The sequence below is a fragment of the Parasteatoda tepidariorum genome, chromosome 3 (assembly GCF_982258835.1).
Source record: "Parasteatoda tepidariorum strain Cologne lab strain chromosome 3, Ptep-v5.0, whole genome shotgun sequence".
Taxonomy (NCBI): Eukaryota; Metazoa; Arthropoda; class Arachnida; order Araneae; family Theridiidae; genus Parasteatoda; species Parasteatoda tepidariorum.
The window spans coordinates 20,291,162-20,308,178 of record NC_141757.1 but is presented as its reverse complement, the minus strand read 5'-3'; the positions used below and the strand labels follow the sequence as shown (position 1 = coordinate 20,308,178).

General features: G+C 34.1%; 31 non-coding genes across 31 annotated transcripts; all 31 read left to right on the top strand.

Moving 5' to 3' along the window:
• The first annotated feature begins 82 nt into the window (after positions 1–82).
• Positions 83–171, top strand: TRNAY-GUA (transfer RNA tyrosine (anticodon GUA)). Its single transcript is given in 2 exon segments — positions 83–119; positions 136–171. It is a non-coding gene; the product is annotated as a tRNA-Tyr (tRNA).
• A 220-nt stretch (positions 172–391) lies between these two features.
• TRNAY-GUA (transfer RNA tyrosine (anticodon GUA)) lies at positions 392–480 on the top strand. The gene is given in 2 exon segments: positions 392–428; positions 445–480. It is a non-coding gene; the product is annotated as a tRNA-Tyr (tRNA).
• A 1,148-nt stretch (positions 481–1,628) lies between these two features.
• Positions 1,629–1,717, top strand: TRNAY-GUA (transfer RNA tyrosine (anticodon GUA)). The gene is given in 2 exon segments: positions 1,629–1,665; positions 1,682–1,717. It is a non-coding gene; the product is annotated as a tRNA-Tyr (tRNA).
• A 529-nt stretch (positions 1,718–2,246) lies between these two features.
• TRNAY-GUA (transfer RNA tyrosine (anticodon GUA)) lies at positions 2,247–2,335 on the top strand. The gene is given in 2 exon segments: positions 2,247–2,283; positions 2,300–2,335. It is a non-coding gene; the product is annotated as a tRNA-Tyr (tRNA).
• A 220-nt stretch (positions 2,336–2,555) lies between these two features.
• On the top strand, positions 2,556–2,644 carry TRNAY-GUA (transfer RNA tyrosine (anticodon GUA)). Its single transcript is given in 2 exon segments — positions 2,556–2,592; positions 2,609–2,644. It is a non-coding gene; the product is annotated as a tRNA-Tyr (tRNA).
• A 221-nt stretch (positions 2,645–2,865) lies between these two features.
• Positions 2,866–2,954, top strand: TRNAH-GUG (transfer RNA histidin (anticodon GUG)). The gene is given in 2 exon segments: positions 2,866–2,902; positions 2,919–2,954. It is a non-coding gene; the product is annotated as a tRNA-His (tRNA).
• An 838-nt stretch (positions 2,955–3,792) lies between these two features.
• Positions 3,793–3,881, top strand: TRNAY-GUA (transfer RNA tyrosine (anticodon GUA)). Its single transcript is given in 2 exon segments — positions 3,793–3,829; positions 3,846–3,881. It is a non-coding gene; the product is annotated as a tRNA-Tyr (tRNA).
• A 529-nt stretch (positions 3,882–4,410) lies between these two features.
• Positions 4,411–4,499, top strand: TRNAY-GUA (transfer RNA tyrosine (anticodon GUA)). Its single transcript is given in 2 exon segments — positions 4,411–4,447; positions 4,464–4,499. It is a non-coding gene; the product is annotated as a tRNA-Tyr (tRNA).
• A 220-nt stretch (positions 4,500–4,719) lies between these two features.
• Positions 4,720–4,808, top strand: TRNAY-GUA (transfer RNA tyrosine (anticodon GUA)). Its single transcript is given in 2 exon segments — positions 4,720–4,756; positions 4,773–4,808. It is a non-coding gene; the product is annotated as a tRNA-Tyr (tRNA).
• Positions 4,809–5,029: 221 nt separating this feature from the next.
• On the top strand, positions 5,030–5,118 carry TRNAH-GUG (transfer RNA histidin (anticodon GUG)). Its single transcript is given in 2 exon segments — positions 5,030–5,066; positions 5,083–5,118. It is a non-coding gene; the product is annotated as a tRNA-His (tRNA).
• Positions 5,119–5,959: 841 nt separating this feature from the next.
• Positions 5,960–6,048, top strand: TRNAY-GUA (transfer RNA tyrosine (anticodon GUA)). Its single transcript is given in 2 exon segments — positions 5,960–5,996; positions 6,013–6,048. It is a non-coding gene; the product is annotated as a tRNA-Tyr (tRNA).
• Positions 6,049–6,889: 841 nt separating this feature from the next.
• Positions 6,890–6,978, top strand: TRNAY-GUA (transfer RNA tyrosine (anticodon GUA)). The gene is given in 2 exon segments: positions 6,890–6,926; positions 6,943–6,978. It is a non-coding gene; the product is annotated as a tRNA-Tyr (tRNA).
• A 221-nt stretch (positions 6,979–7,199) lies between these two features.
• Positions 7,200–7,288, top strand: TRNAY-GUA (transfer RNA tyrosine (anticodon GUA)). Its single transcript is given in 2 exon segments — positions 7,200–7,236; positions 7,253–7,288. It is a non-coding gene; the product is annotated as a tRNA-Tyr (tRNA).
• A 530-nt stretch (positions 7,289–7,818) lies between these two features.
• Positions 7,819–7,907, top strand: TRNAY-GUA (transfer RNA tyrosine (anticodon GUA)). Its single transcript is given in 2 exon segments — positions 7,819–7,855; positions 7,872–7,907. It is a non-coding gene; the product is annotated as a tRNA-Tyr (tRNA).
• Positions 7,908–8,436: 529 nt separating this feature from the next.
• Positions 8,437–8,525, top strand: TRNAY-GUA (transfer RNA tyrosine (anticodon GUA)). Its single transcript is given in 2 exon segments — positions 8,437–8,473; positions 8,490–8,525. It is a non-coding gene; the product is annotated as a tRNA-Tyr (tRNA).
• A 220-nt stretch (positions 8,526–8,745) lies between these two features.
• On the top strand, positions 8,746–8,834 carry TRNAY-GUA (transfer RNA tyrosine (anticodon GUA)). The gene is given in 2 exon segments: positions 8,746–8,782; positions 8,799–8,834. It is a non-coding gene; the product is annotated as a tRNA-Tyr (tRNA).
• A 221-nt stretch (positions 8,835–9,055) lies between these two features.
• TRNAY-GUA (transfer RNA tyrosine (anticodon GUA)) lies at positions 9,056–9,144 on the top strand. The gene is given in 2 exon segments: positions 9,056–9,092; positions 9,109–9,144. It is a non-coding gene; the product is annotated as a tRNA-Tyr (tRNA).
• Positions 9,145–9,674: 530 nt separating this feature from the next.
• Positions 9,675–9,763, top strand: TRNAY-GUA (transfer RNA tyrosine (anticodon GUA)). The gene is given in 2 exon segments: positions 9,675–9,711; positions 9,728–9,763. It is a non-coding gene; the product is annotated as a tRNA-Tyr (tRNA).
• Positions 9,764–10,292: 529 nt separating this feature from the next.
• TRNAY-GUA (transfer RNA tyrosine (anticodon GUA)) lies at positions 10,293–10,381 on the top strand. The gene is given in 2 exon segments: positions 10,293–10,329; positions 10,346–10,381. It is a non-coding gene; the product is annotated as a tRNA-Tyr (tRNA).
• A 220-nt stretch (positions 10,382–10,601) lies between these two features.
• Positions 10,602–10,690, top strand: TRNAY-GUA (transfer RNA tyrosine (anticodon GUA)). Its single transcript is given in 2 exon segments — positions 10,602–10,638; positions 10,655–10,690. It is a non-coding gene; the product is annotated as a tRNA-Tyr (tRNA).
• A 221-nt stretch (positions 10,691–10,911) lies between these two features.
• On the top strand, positions 10,912–11,000 carry TRNAH-GUG (transfer RNA histidin (anticodon GUG)). The gene is given in 2 exon segments: positions 10,912–10,948; positions 10,965–11,000. It is a non-coding gene; the product is annotated as a tRNA-His (tRNA).
• Positions 11,001–11,532: 532 nt separating this feature from the next.
• Positions 11,533–11,621, top strand: TRNAY-GUA (transfer RNA tyrosine (anticodon GUA)). Its single transcript is given in 2 exon segments — positions 11,533–11,569; positions 11,586–11,621. It is a non-coding gene; the product is annotated as a tRNA-Tyr (tRNA).
• Positions 11,622–11,841: 220 nt separating this feature from the next.
• TRNAY-GUA (transfer RNA tyrosine (anticodon GUA)) lies at positions 11,842–11,930 on the top strand. The gene is given in 2 exon segments: positions 11,842–11,878; positions 11,895–11,930. It is a non-coding gene; the product is annotated as a tRNA-Tyr (tRNA).
• Positions 11,931–12,151: 221 nt separating this feature from the next.
• Positions 12,152–12,240, top strand: TRNAY-GUA (transfer RNA tyrosine (anticodon GUA)). Its single transcript is given in 2 exon segments — positions 12,152–12,188; positions 12,205–12,240. It is a non-coding gene; the product is annotated as a tRNA-Tyr (tRNA).
• A 530-nt stretch (positions 12,241–12,770) lies between these two features.
• On the top strand, positions 12,771–12,859 carry TRNAY-GUA (transfer RNA tyrosine (anticodon GUA)). The gene is given in 2 exon segments: positions 12,771–12,807; positions 12,824–12,859. It is a non-coding gene; the product is annotated as a tRNA-Tyr (tRNA).
• Positions 12,860–13,388: 529 nt separating this feature from the next.
• Positions 13,389–13,477, top strand: TRNAY-GUA (transfer RNA tyrosine (anticodon GUA)). Its single transcript is given in 2 exon segments — positions 13,389–13,425; positions 13,442–13,477. It is a non-coding gene; the product is annotated as a tRNA-Tyr (tRNA).
• A 221-nt stretch (positions 13,478–13,698) lies between these two features.
• On the top strand, positions 13,699–13,787 carry TRNAH-GUG (transfer RNA histidin (anticodon GUG)). Its single transcript is given in 2 exon segments — positions 13,699–13,735; positions 13,752–13,787. It is a non-coding gene; the product is annotated as a tRNA-His (tRNA).
• A 1,459-nt stretch (positions 13,788–15,246) lies between these two features.
• On the top strand, positions 15,247–15,335 carry TRNAY-GUA (transfer RNA tyrosine (anticodon GUA)). The gene is given in 2 exon segments: positions 15,247–15,283; positions 15,300–15,335. It is a non-coding gene; the product is annotated as a tRNA-Tyr (tRNA).
• A 220-nt stretch (positions 15,336–15,555) lies between these two features.
• TRNAY-GUA (transfer RNA tyrosine (anticodon GUA)) lies at positions 15,556–15,644 on the top strand. Its single transcript is given in 2 exon segments — positions 15,556–15,592; positions 15,609–15,644. It is a non-coding gene; the product is annotated as a tRNA-Tyr (tRNA).
• A 221-nt stretch (positions 15,645–15,865) lies between these two features.
• On the top strand, positions 15,866–15,954 carry TRNAY-GUA (transfer RNA tyrosine (anticodon GUA)). Its single transcript is given in 2 exon segments — positions 15,866–15,902; positions 15,919–15,954. It is a non-coding gene; the product is annotated as a tRNA-Tyr (tRNA).
• Positions 15,955–16,793: 839 nt separating this feature from the next.
• Positions 16,794–16,882, top strand: TRNAH-GUG (transfer RNA histidin (anticodon GUG)). The gene is given in 2 exon segments: positions 16,794–16,830; positions 16,847–16,882. It is a non-coding gene; the product is annotated as a tRNA-His (tRNA).
• Positions 16,883–17,017: the final 135 nt, after the last annotated feature.

The window sequence follows — 17,017 nt, the reverse complement described above, 5'->3', positions numbered from 1 at the left end:
TGTCAATTATAGAACTAAACAATATAATCTCTTCTCGAAAATGTAAGGATCGTATGAATGTTTTGATCGAACGTTGTAGCATCCGTCGATAGCTCAGTTGGCAGAGCGGTGGACTGTAGAAGCGATCTCGTAGAAATCCATAGGTCGCTGGTTCGACTCCGGCTCGACGGAATAAGTTTTTTTTGAACTTGACAATAAGATTTTAAATCTGCATTATTTTAAAAACATTTTATTTTTATCTTTCAATGAGAGGTTTGAAGAAGTTCTATGGTATTTCAGGAATTGTTGAGAAGTTTTTAATAGAAATTGTGTCAATTATAGAACAAACGAATATAATCTTTTTTCGAAAATGTAAGGATCGTATGAATGTTTTGATCGAACGTTGTAGCATCCGTCGATAGCTCAGTTGGCAGAGCGGTGGACTGTAGAAGTGATCTTGTAGAAATCCATAGGTCGCTGGTTCGACTCCGGCTCGACGGAATAAGGTTTTTTTGAGCTTGACAATAAGATTTTAAATCTGCATTATTTTAAAAACATTTTATTTTTATCTTTCAATGAGAGGTTTGAAGAAGTTCAATGATATTTCAGGAATTGTTGAGAAGTTTTTTAATAGAAATTGTGTCAATTATAGAACAAAACAATATAATCTCTTCTCGAAAATGGAAGGATCGTATGAATGTTTTGATCGAACGTTGCAGCATCCGTCGATTGCTCAGTTGGCAGAGCGGTGGACTGTAGAAGCGATCTCGTAGAAATCCATAGGTCGCTGGTTCGACTCCTGCTCGACGGAAGAAGTTTTTTTCGAATTTGACAATTAGATTTTAAATCTGCATTATTATAAAAACATTTTATTTTTATCTTTCAATGAGAGGTTTGAAGAAGTTTTATGGTATTTCAGGAATTGTTGAGAAGTTTTTAATAGAAATTGTGCCAATTATAGAACAAAACAATATAATCTCTTCTCGAAAATGAAAGGATCTTATGAATGTTTTGATCGAACGTTGTAGCATCCGTCGATAGCTCAGTTGGCAGAGCGGTGGACTGTAGAAGTGATCTCGTAGAAATCCATAGGTCGCTGGTTCGACTCCGGCTCGACTGAATAAGTTTTTTTTGAACTTGACAATAAGATTTTAAATCTGCATTATTTTAAAAACATTTTATTTTTATCTTTCAATGAGAGGTTTGAAGAAGTTCTATGGTATTTCAGGAATTGTTGAGAAGTTTTTAATAGAAATTGTGTCAATTATAGAACAAAACAATATAATCTCTTCTCGAAAATGAAAGGATCTTATGAATGTTTTGATCGAACGTTGTAGCATCTGTCGATAGCTCAGTTGGCAGAGCGGTGGACTGTAGAAGTGATCTCGTAGAAATCCATATTTCGCTGGTTCGACTCCGGCTCGACGGAAGAAGTTTTTTTCGAATTTGACAATAAGTTTTTAAATCTGCATTATTTTAAAAACATTTTATTTTTATCTTTCAATGAGAGGTTTGAAGAAGTTCTATGGTATTTCAGGAATTGTTGAGAAGTTTTTAATAGAAATTGTGTCAATTATAGAACTAAACAATATAATCTCTTCTCGAAAATGTAAGGATCGTATGAATGTTTTGATCGAACGTTGTAGCATCCGTCGATAGCTCAGTTGGCAGAGCGGTGGACTGTAGAAGCGATCTCGTAGAAATCCATAGGTCGCTGGTTCGACTCCGGCTCGACGGAATAAGTTTTTTTTGAACTTGACAATAAGATTTTAAATCTGCATTATTTTAAAAACATTTTATTTTTATCTTTCAATGAGAGGTTTGAAGAAGTTCTATGGTATTTCAGGAATTGTTGAGAAGTTTTTAATAGAAATTGTGTCAATTATAGAACAAAACAATATAATCTCTTCTCGAAAATGAAAGGATCTTATGAATGTTTTGATCGAACGTTGTAGCATCTGTCGATAGCTCAGTTGGCAGAGCGGTGGACTGTAGAAGTGATCTCGTAGAAATCCATATTTCGCTGGTTCGACTCCGGCTCGACGGAAGAAGTTTTTTTCGAATTTGACAATAAGTTTTTAAATCTGCATTATTTTAAAAACATTTTATTTTTATCTTTCAATGAGAGGTTTGAAGAAGTTCTATGGTATTTCAGGAATTGTTGAGAAGTTTTTAATAGAAATTGTGTCAATTATAGAACTAAACAATATAATCTCTTCTCGAAAATGTAAGGATCGTATGAATGTTTTGATCGAACGTTGTAGCATCCGTCGATAGCTCAGTTGGCAGAGCGGTGGACTGTAGAAGCGATCTCGTAGAAATCCATAGGTCGCTGGTTCGACTCCGGCTCGACGGAATAAGTTTTTTTTGAACTTGACAATAAGATTTTAAATCTGCATTATTTTAAAAACATTTTATTTTTATCTTTCAATGAGAGGTTTGAAGAAGTTCTATGGTATTTCAGGAATTGTTGAGAAGTTTTTAATAGAAATTGTGTCAATTATAGAACAAAAGAATATAATCTTTTTTCGAAAATGAAAGGATCGTATGAATGTTTTGATCGAACGTTGTAGCATCCGTCGATAGCTCAGTTGGCAGAGCGGTGGACTGTAGAAGTGATCTCGTAGAAATCCATAGGTCGCTGGTTCGACTCCGGCTCGACGGAAGAAGTTTTTTTCGAATTTGACAATAAATTTTTAAATCTGCATTATTATAAAAACATTTTATTTTTTTCTTTCAATGAGAGGTTTGAAGAAGTTTTATGGTATTTCAGGAATTGTTGAGAAGTTTTTTAATAGAAATTGTGTCAATTATAGAACAAAACAATATAATCTCTTCTCGAAAATGTAAGGATCGTATGAATGTTTTGATCGAACGTTGTAGCATCCGTCGATAGCTCAGTTGGCAGAGCGGTGGACTGTGGAAGTGATCTCGTAGAAATCCATAGGTCGCTGGTTCGACTCCTGCTCGACGGAAGAAGTTTTTTTCGAATTTGACAATTAGATTTTAAATCTGCATTATTATAAAAACATTTTATTTTTATCTTTCAATGAGAGGTTTGAAGAAGTTTTATGGTATTTCAGGAATTGTTGAGAAGTTTTTAATAGAAATTGTGCCAATTATAGAACAAAACAATATAATCTCTTCTCGAAAATGAAAGGATCTTATGAATGTTTTGATCGAACGTTGTAGCATCCGTCGATAGCTCAGTTGGCAGAGCGGTGGACTGTAGAAGTGATCTCGTAGAAATCCATAGGTCGCTGGTTCGACTCCGGCTCGACTGAATAAGTTTTTTTTGAACTTGACAATAAGATTTTAAATCTGCATTATTTTAAAAACATTTTATTTTTATCTTTCAATGAGAGGTTTGAAGAAGTTCTATGGTATTTCAGGAATTGTTGAGAAGTTTTTAATAGAAATTGTGTCAATTATAGAACAAAACAATATAATCTCTTCTCGAAAATGAAAGGATCTTATGAATGTTTTGATCGAACGTTGTAGCATCTGTCGATAGCTCAGTTGGCAGAGCGGTGGACTGTAGAAGTGATCTCGTAGAAATCCATATTTCGCTGGTTCGACTCCGGCTCGACGGAAGAAGTTTTTTTCGAATTTGACAATAAGTTTTTAAATCTGCATTATTTTAAAAACATTTTATTTTTATCTTTCAATGAGAGGTTTGAAGAAGTTCTATGGTATTTCAGGAATTGTTGAGAAGTTTTTAATAGAAATTGTGTCAATTATAGAACTAAACAATATAATCTCTTCTCGAAAATGTAAGGATCGTATGAATGTTTTGATCGAACGTTGTAGCATCCGTCGATAGCTCAGTTGGCAGAGCGGTGGACTGTAGAAGCGATCTCGTAGAAATCCATAGGTCGCTGGTTCGACTCCGGCTCGACGGAATAAGTTTTTTTTGAACTTGACAATAAGATTTTAAATCTGCATTATTTTAAAAACATTTTATTTTTATCTTTCAATGAGAGGTTTGAAGAAGTTCTATGGTATTTCAGGAATTGTTGAGAAGTTTTTAATAGAAATTGTGTCAATTATAGAACAAAACAATATAATCTCTTCTCGAAAATGAAAGGATCTTATGAATGTTTTGATCGAACGTTGTAGCATCTGTCGATAGCTCAGTTGGCAGAGCGGTGGACTGTAGAAGTGATCTCGTAGAAATCCATATTTCGCTGGTTCGACTCCGGCTCGACGGAAGAAGTTTTTTTCGAATTTGACAATAAGTTTTTAAATCTGCATTATTTTAAAAACATTTTATTTTTATCTTTCAATGAGAGGTTTGAAGAAGTTCTATGGTATTTCAGGAATTGTTGAGAAGTTTTTAATAGAAATTGTGTCAATTATAGAACTAAACAATATAATCTCTTCTCGAAAATGTAAGGATCGTATGAATGTTTTGATCGAACGTTGTAGCATCCGTCGATAGCTCAGTTGGCAGAGCGGTGGACTGTAGAAGCGATCTCGTAGAAATCCATAGGTCGCTGGTTCGACTCCGGCTCGACGGAATAAGTTTTTTTTGAACTTGACAATAAGATTTTAAATCTGCATTATTTTAAAAACATTTTATTTTTATCTTTCAATGAGAGGTTTGAAGAAGTTCTATGGTATTTCAGGAATTGTTGAGAAGTTTTTAATAGAAATTGTGTCAATTATAGAACAAAAGAATATAATCTTTTTTCGAAAATGAAAGGATCGTATGAATGTTTTGATCGAACGTTGTAGCATCCGTCGATAGCTCAGTTGGCAGAGCGGTGGACTGTAGAAGTGATCTCGTAGAAATCCATAGGTCGCTGGTTCGACTCCGGCTCGACGGAAGAAGTTTTTTTCGAATTTGACAATAAATTTTTAAATCTGCATTATTATAAAAACATTTTATTTTTTTCTTTCAATGAGAGGTTTGAAGAAGTTTTATGGTATTTCAGGAATTGTTGAGAAGTTTTTTAATAGAAATTGTGTCAATTATAGAACAAAACAATATAATCTCTTCTCGAAAATGTAAGGATCGTATGAATGTTTTGATCGAACGTTGTAGCATCCGTCGATAGCTCAGTTGGCAGAGCGGTGGACTGTGGAAGTGATCTCGTAGAAATCCATAGGTCGCTGGTTCGACTCCGGCTCGACGGAATAAGTTTTTTTTTTAACTTGACAATAAGATTTTAAATCTGCATTATTTTAAAAACATTTTATTTTTATCTTTCAATGAGAGGTTTGAAGAAGTTCTATGGTATTTCAGGAATTGTTGAGAAGTTTTTAATAGAAATTGTGTCAATTATAGAACAAAACAATATAATCTCTTCTCGAAAATGAAAGGATCTTATGAATGTTTTGATCGAACGTTGTAGCATCTGTCGATAGCTCAGTTGGCAGAGCGGTGGACTGTAGAAGTGATCTCGTAGAAATCCATATTTCGCTGGTTCGACTCCGGCTCGACGGAAGAAGTTTTTTTCGAATTTGACAATAAGTTTTTAAATCTGCATTATTTTAAAAACATTTTATGATTATCTTTCAATGAGAGGTTTGAAGAAGTTTTATGGTATTTCAGGAATTGTTGAGAAGTTTTTTAATAGAAATTGTGTCAATTATAGAACAAAACAATATAATCTCTTCTCGAAAATGTAAGGATCGTATGAATGTTTTGATCGAACGTTGTAGCATCCGTCGATAGCTCAGTTGGCAGAGTGGTGGACTGTAGAAGCGATCTCGTAGAAATCCATAGGTCGCTGGTTCGACTCCGGCTAGACGGAAGAAGTTTTTTTCGAATTTGACAATAAGTTTTTAAATCTGCATTATTATAAAAACATTTTATTTTTATCTTTCAATGAGAGGTTTGAAGAAGTTTTATGGTATTTCAGGAATTGTTGAGAAGTTTTTTAATAGAAATTGTGTCAATTATAGAACAAAACAATATAATCTCTTCTCGAAAATGTAAGGATCGTATGAATGTTTTGATCGAACGTTGTAGCATCCGTCGATAGCTCAGTTGGCAGAGCGGTGGACTGTAGAAGTGATCTCGTAGAAATCCATAGGTCGCTGGTTCGACTCCGGCTCGACGGAAGAAGCTTTTTTCGAATTTGACAATAAGTTTTTAAATCTGCATTATTTTAAAAACATTTTATTTTTATCTTTCAATGAGAGGTTTGAAGAAGTTCTATGGTATTTCAGGAATTGTTGAGAAATTTTTTAATAGAAATTGTGTCAATTATAGAACAAAACAATATAATCTCTTCTCGAAAATGTAAGGATCGTATGAATGTTTTGATCGAACGTTGTAGCATCCGTCGATAGCTCAGTTGGCAGAGTGGTGGACTGTAGAAGCGATCTCGTAGAAATCCATAGGTCGCTGGTTCGACTCCGGCTAGATGGAAGAAGTTTTTTTCGAATTTGACAATAAGTTTTTAAATCTGCATTATTATAAAAACATTTTATTTTTATCTTTCAATGAGAGGTTTGAAGAAGTTTTATGGTATTTCAGGAATTGTTGAGAAGTTTTTTAATAGAAATTGTGTCAATTATAGAACAAAACAATATAATCTCTTCTCGAAAATGTAAGGATCGTATGAATGTTTTGATCGAACGTTGTAGCATCCGTCGATGGCTCAGTTGGCAGAGCGGTGGACTGTAGAAGTGATCTCGTAGAAATCCATAGGTCGCTGGTTCGACACCGGCTCGACGGAATAAGTTTTTTTTTTAACTTGACAATAAGATTTTAAATCTGCATTATTTTAAAAACATTTTATTTTTATCTGTCAATGAGAGATTTGAAGAAGTTCTATGGTATTTCAGGAATTGTTGAGAAGTTTTTAATAGAAATTGTGTCAATTATAGAACAAAACAATATAATCTCTTCTCGAAAATGAAAGGTTCGTATGAATGTTTTGATCGAACGTTGTAGCATCCGTCGATAGCTCAGTTGGCAGAGCGGTGGACTGTAGAAGTGATCTCGTAGAAATCCATAGGTCGCTGGTTCGACTCCGGCTCGACGGAAGAAGTTTTTTTCGAATTTGACAATAAGTTTTTAAATCTGCATTATTTTAAAAACATTTTATGATTATCTTTCAATGAGAGGTTTGAAGAAGTTTTATGGTATTTCAGGAATTCTTGAGAAGTTTTTTAATAGAAATTGTGTCAATTATAGAACAAAACAATATAATCTCTTCTCGAAAATGTAAGGATCGTATGAATGTTTTGATCGAACGTTGTAGCATCCGTCGATAGCTCAGTTGGCAGAGCGGTGGACTGTAGAAGTGATCTTGTAGAAATCCATAGGTCGCTGGTTCGACTCCGGCTCGACGGAATAAGGTTTTTTTGAGCTTGACAATAAGATTTTAAATCTGCATTATTTTAAAAACATTTTATTTTTATCTTTCAATGAGAGGTTTGAAGAAGTTCAATGATATTTCAGGAATTGTTGAGAAGTTTTTTAATAGAAATTGTGTCAATTATAGAACAAAACAATATAATCTCTTCTCGAAAATGGAAGGATCGTATGAATGTTTTGATCGAACGTTGCAGCATCCGTCGATTGCTCAGTTGGCAGAGCGGTGGACTGTAGAAGCGATCTCGTAGAAATCCATAGGTCGCTGGTTCGACTCCTGCTCGACGGAAGAAGTTTTTTTCGAATTTGACAATTAGATTTTAAATCTGCATTATTATAAAAACATTTTATTTTTATCTTTCAATGAGAGGTTTGAAGAAGTTTTATGGTATTTCAGGAATTGTTGAGAAGTTTTTAATAGAAATTGTGCCAATTATAGAACAAAACAATATAATCTCTTCTCGAAAATGAAAGGATCTTATGAATGTTTTGATCGAACGTTGTAGCATCCGTCGATAGCTCAGTTGGCAGAGCGGTGGACTGTAGAAGCGATCTCGTAGAAATCCATAGGTCGCTGGTTCGACTCCGGCTCGACGGAATAAGTTTTTTTTGAACTTGACAATAAGATTTTAAATCTGCATTATTTTAAAAACATTTTATTTTTATCTTTCAATGAGAGGTTTGAAGAAGTTCTATGGTATTTCAGGAATTGTTGAGAAGTTTTTAATAGAAATTGTGTCAATTATAGAACAAAACAATATAATCTCTTCTCGAAAATGAAAGGATCTTATGAATGTTTTGATCGAACGTTGTAGCATCTGTCGATAGCTCAGTTGGCAGAGCGGTGGACTGTAGAAGTGATCTCGTAGAAATCCATATTTCGCTGGTTCGACTCCGGCTCGACGGAAGAAGTTTTTTTCGAATTTGACAATAAGTTTTTAAATCTGCATTATTTTAAAAACATTTTATTTTTATCTTTCAATGAGAGGTTTGAAGAAGTTCTATGGTATTTCAGGAATTGTTGAGAAGTTTTTAATAGAAATTGTGTCAATTATAGAACAAAACAATATAATCTCTTCTCGAAAATGTAAGGATCGTAAGAATGTTTTGATCGAACGTTGTAGCATCCGTCGATAGCTCAGTTGGCAGAGCGGTGGACTGTAGAAGCGATCTCGTAGAAATCCATAGGTCGCTGGTTCGACTCCGGCTCGACGGAATAAGTTTTTTTTGAACTTGACAATAAGATTTTAAATCTGCATTATTTTAAAAACATTTTATTTTTATCTTTCAATGAGAGGTTTGAAGAAGTTCTATGGTATTTCAGGAATTGTTGAGAAGTTTTTAATAGAAATTGTGTCAATTATAGAACAAAAGAATATAATCTTTTTTCGAAAATGAAAGGATCGTATGAATGTTTTGATCGAACGTTGTAGCATCCGTCGATAGCTCAGTTGGCAGAGCGGTGGACTGTAGAAGTGATCTCGTTGAAATCCATAGGTCGCTGGTTCGACTCCGGCTCGACGGAAGAAGTTTTTTTCGAATTTGACAATAAGTTTTTAAATCTGCATTATTATAAAAACATTTTATTTTTATCTTTCAATGAGAGGTTTGAAGAAGTTTTATGGTATTTCAGGAATTGTTGAGAAGTTTTTTAATAGAAATTGTGTCAATTATAGAACAAAACAATATAATCTCTTCTCGAAAATGTAAGGATCGTATGAATGTTTTGATCGAACGTTGTAGCATCCGTCGATAGCTCAGTTGGCAGAGCGGTGGACTGTAGAAGTGATCTTGTAGAAATCCATAGGTCGCTGGTTCGACTCCGGCTCGACGGAATAAGGTTTTTTTGAGCTTGACAATAAGATTTTAAATCTGCATTATTTTAAAAACATTTTATTTTTATCTTTCAATGAGAGGTTTGAAGAAGTTCAATGATATTTCAGGAATTGTTGAGAAGTTTTTTAATAGAAATTGTGTCAATTATAGAACAAAACAATATAATCTCTTCTCGAAAATGGAAGGATCGTATGAATGTTTTGATCGAACGTTGCAGCATCCGTCGATTGCTCAGTTGGCAGAGCGGTGGACTGTAGAAGCGATCTCGTAGAAATCCATAGGTCGCTGGTTCGACTCCTGCTCGACGGAAGAAGTTTTTTTCGAATTTGACAATTAGATTTTAAATCTGCATTATTATAAAAACATTTTATTTTTATCTTTCAATGAGAGGTTTGAAGAAGTTTTATGGTATTTCAGGAATTGTTGAGAAGTTTTTAATAGAAATTGTGCCAATTATAGAACAAAACAATATAATCTCTTCTCGAAAATGAAAGGATCTTATGAATGTTTTGATCGAACGTTGTAGCATCCGTCGATAGCTCAGTTGGCAGAGCGGTGGACTGTAGAAGTGATCTCGTAGAAATCCATAGGTCGCTGGTTCGACTCCGGCTCGACGGAATAAGTTTTTTTTGAACTTGACAATAAGATTTTAAATCTGCATTATTTTAAAAACATTTTATTTTTATCTTTCAATGAGAGGTTTGAAGAAGTTCTATGGTATTTCAGGAATTGTTGAGAAGTTTTTAATAGAAATTGTGTCAATTATAGAACAAAACAATATAATCTCTTCTCGAAAATGAAAGGATCTTATGAATGTTTTGATCGAACGTTGTAGCATCTGTCGATAGCTCAGTTGGCAGAGCGGTGGACTGTAGAAGTGATCTCGTAGAAATCCATATTTCGCTGGTTCGACTCCGGCTCGACGGAAGAAGTTTTTTTCGAATTTGACAATAAGTTTTTAAATCTGCATTATTTTAAAAACATTTTATTTTTATCTTTCAATGAGAGGTTTGAAGAAGTTCTATGGTATTTCAGGAATTGTTGAGAAGTTTTTAATAGAAATTGTGTCAATTATAGAACAAAACAATATAATCTCTTCTCGAAAATGTAAGGATCGTAAGAATGTTTTGATCGAACGTTGTAGCATCCGTCGATAGCTCAGTTGGCAGAGCGGTGGACTGTAGAAGCGATCTCGTAGAAATCCATAGGTCGCTGGTTCGACTCCGGCTCGACGGAATAAGTTTTTTTTGAACTTGACAATAAGATTTTAAATCTGCATTATTTTAAAAACATTTTATTTTTATCTTTCAATGAGAGGTTTGAAGAAGTTCTATGGTATTTCAGGAATTGTTGAGAAGTTTTTAATAGAAATTGTGTCAATTATAGAACAAAAGAATATAATCTTTTTTCGAAAATGAAAGGATCGTATGAATGTTTTGATCGAACGTTGTAGCATCCGTCGATAGCTCAGTTGGCAGAGCGGTGGACTGTAGAAGTGATCTCGTTGAAATCCATAGGTCGCTGGTTCGACTCCGGCTCGACGGAAGAAGTTTTTTTCGAATTTGACAATAAGTTTTTAAATCTGCATTATTATAAAAACATTTTATTTTTATCTTTCAATGAGAGGTTTGAAGAAGTTTTATGGTATTTCAGGAATTGTTGAGAAGTTTTTTAATAGAAATTGTGTCAATTATAGAACAAAACAATATAATCTCTTCTCGAAAATGTAAGGATCGTATGAATGTTTTGATCGAACGTTGTAGCATCCGTCGATAGCTCAGTTGGCAGAGCGGTGGACTGTGGAAGTGATCTCGTAGAAATCCATAGGTCGCTGGTTCGACTCCGGCTCGACGGAATAAGTTTTTTTTTTAACTTGACAATAAGATTTTAAATCTGCATTATTTTAAAAACATTTTATTTTTATCTTTCAATGAGAGGTTTGAAGAAGTTCTATGGTATTTCAGGAATTGTTGAGAAATTTTTTAATAGAAATTGTGTCAATTATAGAACAAAACAATATAATCTCTTCTCGAAAATGTAAGGATCGTATGAATGTTTTGATCGAACGTTGTAGCATCCGTCGATAGCTCAGTTGGCAGAGTGGTGGACTGTAGAAGCGATCTCGTAGAAATCCATAGGTCGCTGGTTCGACTCCGGCTAGACAGAAGAAGTTTTTTTCGAATTTGACAATAAGTTTTTAAATCTGCATTATTATAAAAACATTTTATTTTTATCTTTCAATGAGAGGTTTGAAGAAGTTTTATGGTATTTCAGGAATTGTTGAGAAGTTTTTTAATAGAAATTTTGTCAATTATAGAACAAAACAATATAATCTCTTCTCGAAAATGTAAGGATCGTATGAATGTTTTGATCGAACGTTGTAGCATCCGTCGATGGCTCAGTTGGCAGAGCGGTGGACTGTAGAAGTGATCTCGTAGAAATCCATAGGTCGCTGGTTCGACTCCGGCTCGACGGAATGAGTTTTTTTTTAACTTGACAATAAGATTTTAAATCTGCATTATTTTAAAAACATTTTATTTTTATCTGTCAATGAGAGATTTGAAGAAGTTCTATGGTATTTCAGGAATTGTTGAGAAGTTTTTAATAGAAATTGTGTCAATTATAGAACAAAACAATATAATCTCTTCTCGAAAATGAAAGGTTCGTATGAATGTTTTGATCGAACGTTGTAGCATCCGTCGATAGCTCAGTTGGCAGAGCGGTGGACTGTAGAAGTGATCTCGTAGAAATCCATAGGTCGCTGGTTCGACTCCGGCTCGACGGAAGAAGTTTTTTTCGAATTTGACAATAAGTTTTTAAATCTACATTATTTTAAAAACATTTTATGATTATCTTTCAATGAGAGGTTTGAAGAAGTTTTATGGTATTTCAGGAATTGTTGAGAAGTTTTTTAATAGAAATTGTGTCAATTATAGAACAAAACAATATAATCTCTTCTCGAAAATGTAAGGATCGTATGAATGTTTTGATCGAACGTTGTAGCATCCGTCGATAGCTCAGTTGGCAGAGCGGTGGACTGTAGAAGTGATCTTGTAGAAATCCATAGGTCGCTGGTTCGACTCCGGCTCGACGGAATAAGGTTTTTTTGAGCTTGACAATAAGATTTTAAATCTGCATTATTTTAAAAACATTTTATTTTTATCTTTCAATGAGAGGTTTGAAGAAGTTCAATGATATTTCAGGAATTGTTGAGAAGTTTTTTAATAGAAATTGTGTCAATTATAGAACAAAACAATATAATCTCTTCTCGAAAATGGAAGGATCGTATGAATGTTTTGATCGAACGTTGCAGCATCCGTCGATTGCTCAGTTGGCAGAGCGGTGGACTGTAGAAGCGATCTCGTAGAAATCCATAGGTCGCTGGTTCGACTCCTGCTCGACGGAAGAAGTTTTTTTCGAATTTGACAATTAGATTTTAAATCTGCATTATTATAAAAACATTTTATTTTTATCTTTCAATGAGAGGTTTGAAGAAGTTTTATGGTATTTCAGGAATTGTTGAGAAGTTTTTAATAGAAATTGTGCCAATTATAGAACAAAACAATATAATCTCTTCTCGAAAATGAAAGGATCTTATGAATGTTTTGATCGAACGTTGTAGCATCCGTCGATAGCTCAGTTGGCAGAGCGGTGGACTGTAGAAGTGATCTCGTAGAAATCCATAGGTCGCTGGTTCGACTCCGGCTCGACGGAATAAGTTTTTTTTGTACTTGACAATAAGATTTTAAATCTGCATTATTTTAAAAACATTTTATTTTTATCTTTCAATGAGAGGTTTGAAGAAGTTCTATGGTATTTCAGGAATTGTTGAGAAGTTTTTAATAGAAATTGTGTCAATTATAGAACAAAACAATATAATCTCTTCTCGAAAATGAAAGGATCTTATGAATGTTTTGATCGAACGTTGTAGCATCTGTCGATAGCTCAGTTGGCAGAGCGGTGGACTGTAGAAGTGATCTCGTAGAAATCCATATTTCGCTGGTTCGACTCCGGCTCGACGGAAGAAGTTTTTTTCGAATTTGACAATAAGTTTTTAAATCTGCATTATTTTAAAAACATTTTATTTTTATCTTTCAATGAGAGGTTTGAAGAAGTTCTATGGTATTTCAGGAATTGTTGAGAAGTTTTTAATAGAAATTGTGTCAATTATAGAACAAAACAATATAATCTCTTCTCGAAAATGAAAGGATCGTATGAATGTTTTGATCGAACGTTGTAGCATCCGTCGATAGCTCAGTTGGCAGAGCGGTGGACTGTAGAAGTGATCTCGTAGAAATCCATAGGTCGCTGGTTCGACTCCGGCTCGACGGAAGAAGTTTTTTTCGAATTTGACAATAAATTTTTAAATCTGCATTATTATAAAAACATTTTATTTTTTTCTTTCAATGAGAGGTTTGAAGAAGTTTTATGGTATTTCAGGAATTGTTGAGAAGTTTTTTAATAGAAATTGTGTCAATTATAGAACAAAACAATATAATCTCTTCTCGAAAATGTAAGGATCGTATGAATGTTTTGATCGAACGTTGTAGCATCCGTCGATAGCTCAGTTGGCAGAGCGGTGGACTGTGGAAGTGATCTCGTAGAAATCCATAGGTCGCTGGTTCGACTCCGGCTCGACGGAATAAGTTTTTTTTTTAACTTGACAATAAGATTTTAAATCTGCATTATTTTAAAAACATTTTATTTTTATCTTTCAATGAGAGGTTTGAAGAAGTTCTATGGTATTTCAGGAATTGTTGAGAAGTTTTTAATAGAAATTGTGTCAATTATAGAACAAAACAATATAATCTCTTCTCGAAAATGAAAGGATCTTATGAATGTTTTGATCGAACGTTGTAGCATCTGTCGATAGCTCAGTTGGCAGAGCGGTGGACTGTAGAAGTGATCTCGTAGAAATCCATATTTCGCTGGTTCGACTCCGGCTCGACGGAAGAAGTTTTTTTCGAATTTGACAATAAGTTTTTAAATCTGTATTATTTTAAAAACATTTTATGATTATCTTTCAATGAGAGGTTTGAAGAAGTTTTATGGTATTTCAGGAATTGTTGAGAAGTTTTTTAATAGAAATTGTGTCAATTATAGAACAAAACAATATAATCTCTTCTCGAAAATGTAAGGATCGTATGAATGTTTTGATCGAACGTTGTAGCATCCGTCGATAGCTCAGTTGGCAGAGTGGTGGACTGTAGAAGCGATCTCGTAGAAATCCATAGGTCGCTGGTTCGACTCCGGCTAGACGGAAGAAGTTTTTTTCGAATTTGACAATAAGTTTTTAAATCTGCATTATTATAAAAACATTTTATTTTTATCTTTCAATGAGAGGTTTGAAGAAGTTTTATGGTATTTCAGGAATTGTTGAGAAGTTTTTTAATAGAAATTGTGTCAATTATAGAACAAAACAATATAATCTCTTCTCGAAAATGTAAGGATCGTATGAATGTTTTGATCGAACGTTGCAGCATCCGTCGATAGCTCAGTTGGCAGAGCGGTGGACTGTAGAAGCGATCTCGTAGAAATCCGTAGGTCGCTGGTTCGACTCCGGCTCGACGGAAGAAGTTTTTTTCAACTTGACAATAAGTTTTTAAATCTGCATTATTTTAAAAACATTTTATTTTTATCTTTCAATGAGAGGTTTGAAGAAGTTCTATGGTTTTTCAGGAATTGTTGAGAAATTTTTTAATAGAAATGGTGTAAATAATAGAACAAAACAATATAATCTCTTCTCGAAAATGTGAGGATCGTATGAATGTTTTGATCGAACGTTGTAGCATCCGTCGATAGCTTAGTTGGCAGAGCGGTGGACTGTAGAAGCGATCTCGTAGAAATCCATCGGTCGCTGGTTCGACTCCGGCTCGACGGAATAAGTTTTTTTCGAATTTGACAATAAGTTTTTAAATCTGCATTATTTTAAAAACATTTTATTTTTATCTTTCAATGAGAGGTTTGAAGAAGTTCTATGGTATTTCAGGAATTGTTGAGAAGTTTTTAATAGAAATTGCGTCAATTATAGAACAAAACAATATAATCTTTTCTCGAAAATGAAAGGATCGTATGAATGTTTTGATCGAACGTTGTAGCATCCGTCGATAGCTCAGTTGGCAGAGCGGTGGACTGTAGAAGTGATCTCGTAGAAATCCATAGGTCGCTGGTTCGACTCCGGCTCGACGGAAGAAGTTTTTTTTGAACTTGACAATAAGATTTTAAATCTGCATTATTATAAAAACATTTTATTTTTATCTTTCAATGAGAGGTTTGAAGAAGTTCTATGGTATTTCAGGAATTGTTGAGAAGTTTTTAATAGAAATTGTGTCAATTATAGAACAAAACAATATAATCTCTTCTCGAAAATGAAAGGTTCGTATGAATGTTTTGATCGAACGTTGTAGCATCCGTCGATAGCTCAGTTGGCAGAGCGGTGGACTGTAGAAGTGATCTCGTAGAAATCCATAGGTCGCTGGTTCGACTCCGGCTCGACGGAAGAAGTTTTTTTCGAATTTGACAATAAGTTTTTAAATCTGCATTATTTTAAAAACATTTTATGATTATCTTTCAATGAGAGGTTTGAAGAAGTTTTATGGTATTTCAGGAATTCTTGAGAAGTTTTTTAATAGAAATTGTGTCAATTATAGAACAAAACAATATAATCTCTTCTCGAAAATGTAAGGATCGTATGAATGTTTTGATCGAACGTTGTAGCATCCGTCGATAGCTCAGTTGGCAGAGCGGTGGACTGTAGAAGTGATCTTGTAGAAATCCATAGGTCGCTGGTTCGACTCCGGCTCGACGGAATAAGGTTTTTTTGAGCTTGACAATAAGATTTTAAATCTGCATTATTTTAAAAACATTTTATTTTTATCTTTCAATGAGAGGTTTGAAGAAGTTCAATGATATTTCAGGAATTGTTGAGAAGTTTTTTAATAGAAATTGTGTCAATTATAGAACAAAACAATATAATCTCTTCTCGAAAATGGAAGGATCGTATGAATGTTTTGATCGAACGTTGCAGCATCCGTCGATTGCTCAGTTGGCAGAGCGGTGGACTGTAGAAGCGATCTCGTAGAAATCCATAGGTCGCTGGTTCGACTCCTGCTCGACGGAAGAAGTTTTTTTCGAATTTGACAATTAGATTTTAAATCTGCATTATTATAAAAACATTTTATTTTTATCTTTCAATGAGAGGTTTGAAGAAGTTTTATGGTATTTCAGGAATTGTTGAGAAGTTTTTAATAGAAATTGTGCCAATTATAGAACAAAACAATATAATCTCTTCTCGAAAATGAAAGGATCTTATGAATGTTTTGATCGAACGTTGTAGCATCCGTCGATAGCTCAGTTGGCAGAGCGGTGGATTGTAGAAGTGATCTCGTAGAAATCCATAGGTCGCTGGTTCGACTCCGGCTCGACGGAAGAAGTTTTTTTCAACTTGACAATAAGATTTTAAATCTGCATTATTTTAAAAACATTTTATTTTTATCTTTCAATGAGAGGTTTGAAGAAGTTTTATGGTATTTCAGGAATTGTTGAGAAGTTTTTTAATAGAAATTGTGTCAATTATAGAACAAAACAATATAATCTCTTCTCGAAAATGTAAGGATCGTATGAATGTTTTGATCGAACGTTGTAGCATCCGTCGATAGCTCAGTTGGCAGAGCGGTGGACTGTGGAAGTGATCTCGTAGAAATCCATAGGTCGCTGGTTCGACTCCGGCTCGACGGAATAAGTTTTTTTTTTAACTTGACAATAAGATTTTAAATCTGCATTATTTTAAAAACATTTTATTTTTATCTTTCAATGAGAGGTTTGAAGAAGTTCTATGGTATTTCAGGAATTGTTGAGAAGTTTTTAATAGAA